Source organism: Prunus avium, chromosome 5, assembly GCF_965620075.1.
Source record: "Prunus avium chromosome 5, drPruAviu1.hap1.1, whole genome shotgun sequence".
Lineage (NCBI taxonomy): Eukaryota > Viridiplantae > Streptophyta > Magnoliopsida > Rosales > Rosaceae > Prunus > Prunus avium.
In genome coordinates, this window is record NC_142288.1 from 19,518,373 (window position 1) to 19,521,415 (window position 3,043).

The 3,043-nt window shown below is 40.2% G+C and overlaps 1 pseudogene; it reads right to left on the reverse strand.

Moving 5' to 3' along the window:
• Positions 1 to 1,284: 1,284 nt before the first annotated feature.
• Positions 1,285 to 2,120, reverse strand: LOC148294478 (secreted RxLR effector protein 161 pseudogene; annotated as a pseudogene).
• Between the last annotated feature and the right edge of the window lie 923 nt (positions 2,121 to 3,043).

The window sequence follows — 3,043 nt, forward strand, 5'->3', positions numbered from 1 at the left end:
GAAGGGCTTAAGAGCAGCCTTGGGGTAGATCTCGTCTCAGGTCTCTTCCCATTTTTATTCCCCATTTTTCTATTTTTTTTTGTTCTTATACTGGGTGATAAGGTTTGCAATAATCCATTTAAGAGTAAATTTTACGTATTTACTTTTTGATTCACCATGGTTGTCATGAATTTCTGTCTCCTCTTAGTTCTTGCCTGATTTAGTTTCTGAGGAGTTGTTCAGAAGTGTTGCACTACAAAGAACCCGCAATGGATGAGTTTAGCTACTACAAAGAACCCGCAATGGATGAGTTAGATTTCTACCAAGCTTTGGAAAAAGTCGAAAAATGTTTCTTTGGTTTTTAACTTTGCAAGTATGCAAATTGTGATTCAGATTACTCTCACAATTTGCTTGGTCTGTAATATATATTTTTATTTCTGTGGATTTGGACATGTGATGGATGATGATTTTCAGGTTTTTATTTGTATTAGAATGATATGTGCTAAAACTATGCAGAAGTACAGAATCTGGAAAATATACAGGAGTCCTAAACTTGAATGGGCCTGAAAATCTGACCCAAAAAAAATTGGCACGGAATTTTTTTTTTTAAAAAACCACCTTCAGTTGTTGGTCTTTTTGGGCCTCGGCAGAAACCTCCACCGACCCGACCCAACTCGACTTATTCGGGTTTCGAATTCATTCGAAATTGGGCCTCAAAATGAGGTGTGCGGTTTGACCAATGGGCCTGCCGACATGACCCGGTTCGGTGACCGGTTTGGGCCTAAACCCGACCCGACCCGACCCGTGTTCACCCCTAGTTTTCAAATCAAACATCTCAATTTTCTCTTTTACAATAATTAATTAGGATTTGGTTTGCGACGAGTTATTTAATAATCCCTGCGAAGAACGACCTTGCGAGAATCATTTATACTATAAAAACCTTGTCATTCTTGCAAGTTTTATAGGAGTTTTAACCTTGTTTGCGCAGGTACAAAAAAGCCTATCAAGTTGCATAGGATTGTGACGGGGATGGCTAAACCCTAGTGCTTTTTTAAATTGGTTTTTAAAACTTGCTTTTCTTCAATTTCCCAACTTTCCGATTTCTTTTATTGTTAATTTAATCTTTTTAAATTCATAAATTTCACATTTTGAAAAAATCTATTTTAATCATTAACTAAGAGTTCGTTTAATTACAAATTAGTCAAACAATCTTTGGGGACAACGACCTTGCATGAGCATTTATACTACAATTACCTTGTATTCTTACAAGTATTTTCAGTGATTTTAACCATCTTTGCGCAGGTACTAAAAATCCTATCAACAGCCACCAGACGAAAGAGCGAAAAAAATAGTAGAGAGAAACAAACAAGGAGGAAAAAACAAAACAAAATGAAAAATGAAAAATGAAAAAAAAAAAAAAAGGAAACAAAGAAAAAGGAAAAAGATAGGAGAGGAAAAACAGTGAAGGAAGAAATGATCTCCTCCCGCCACCCTGCACTCCTACTTTGTAGACGTGCTACTTTGTCTGCTGAAGCCACCTTGAGCACGCTAATATCTCCATCAGCAACATATTCCCTGATTAAGTGATAGCGCCTTTGAATGTGCTTGGATCTTTGATGAGACCTTGGTTCTTTGGCCTGTGTTGTAGCCCTATTGTTGTCACAGTATAAAATGACTAGCGACTCAATGCTTGGAACCACTCCAAGTTCAGTAATGAACTTCTTCATCCAGATCGCTTTCTTTGCTGCTTCTGAAGCAGCTATGTACTCTGCTTCAGTTGTGGAGTCCGCAGTGGTGCTCTGCTAGCAACAACTCCAACTGATTGCCCCTCCGTTCAATGTGAACACATATCCAGAAGTGGATTTCCAATCATCAACATCAGATTCGAAATTTGAGTTTGCATATCCTTCCATCAATAATTTTGGGTTTCCTCCATAGACTAGGAACATATCCTTAGTCCTTCTTAGGTACTTTAACATAGTCTTTACAGCACTCCAGTTTTCTAATTATGGGTTTGATTGATATCTGCTTGTGATGCTCACAGCATAGCTGATATTAGGCCTCGTACACATCATGGCATACATTACACTCCCAATTGCAGAGGCATATGGGATCCTACTCATTTGTATCACTTGGTCCATAAACATGAGTTAAACCCATCCTAGAACTCTTCTCACGATCTAACGGTCTGTTTGACCCCGATCGCAGAATTGACCAATTAGGCTCGCGGGCCCACAACCGTCAATTTCTGATCCGAACGTTCCTATACATCCAACAAGGTCTACTTAACAAGTTCCAAGAGTTTGGTCTCGATCGAGCGGTCGGATAGCTACCAATCGCACAGACGGTCACCGTTTTACTTAAATTTTGAATCATTGATTCGGAGTATCCGGGACTCCGATTCTCGATCCGTCAGTTCCTACACGATTCTAGAAGTACATAAATCAACATACTTGGAAATGGAGTCGATCCAACGGTCCGAACATATCGAACCGGGATATTGCCTAATATGCTTAAATCCGTTCGATCGTCAAACGATAACCAAATTCGAATCCGAGCATACCGTCGTGCTTGGGACGACATGGGGAATATTTTAGAACCAAATGGACCATCCAACCTTGGCCCATGCGCCACCGCACGCCCCTGCAGCACGTGGGTGGCTTGAGAAAATTCCGGCGGGCAGAAAATTCTCGAAACACCCTACAAAACCTCTACCAAACGATTCAAACTAACAAGAGGAGCAACTTTTAGTCTCGGACCCCGGCCAAAAAGTGGCCAGAAATAGGTGAAAAGGGGCCAAAACCTTTGGCCCAATATGGGTGTTTAAATCAATCTCTAAAACTCCAAAATTAACCCAAACTAACTACATAAACGGGTAGATCATGATGTGGGCATGAATTTCCATACCTCACTCGACGGATTTGGCCGTCGGAATCACCAAAAAACCGCCCAAAAAAGAGACAAAACCACCAGAGCTATTGCTCATTAAAATTAGAGAAATCTTTGATGGTTGATGTCGATTAATCCCTCGAATAGGTAGAGGAGGATGACAGGAACATTTTTC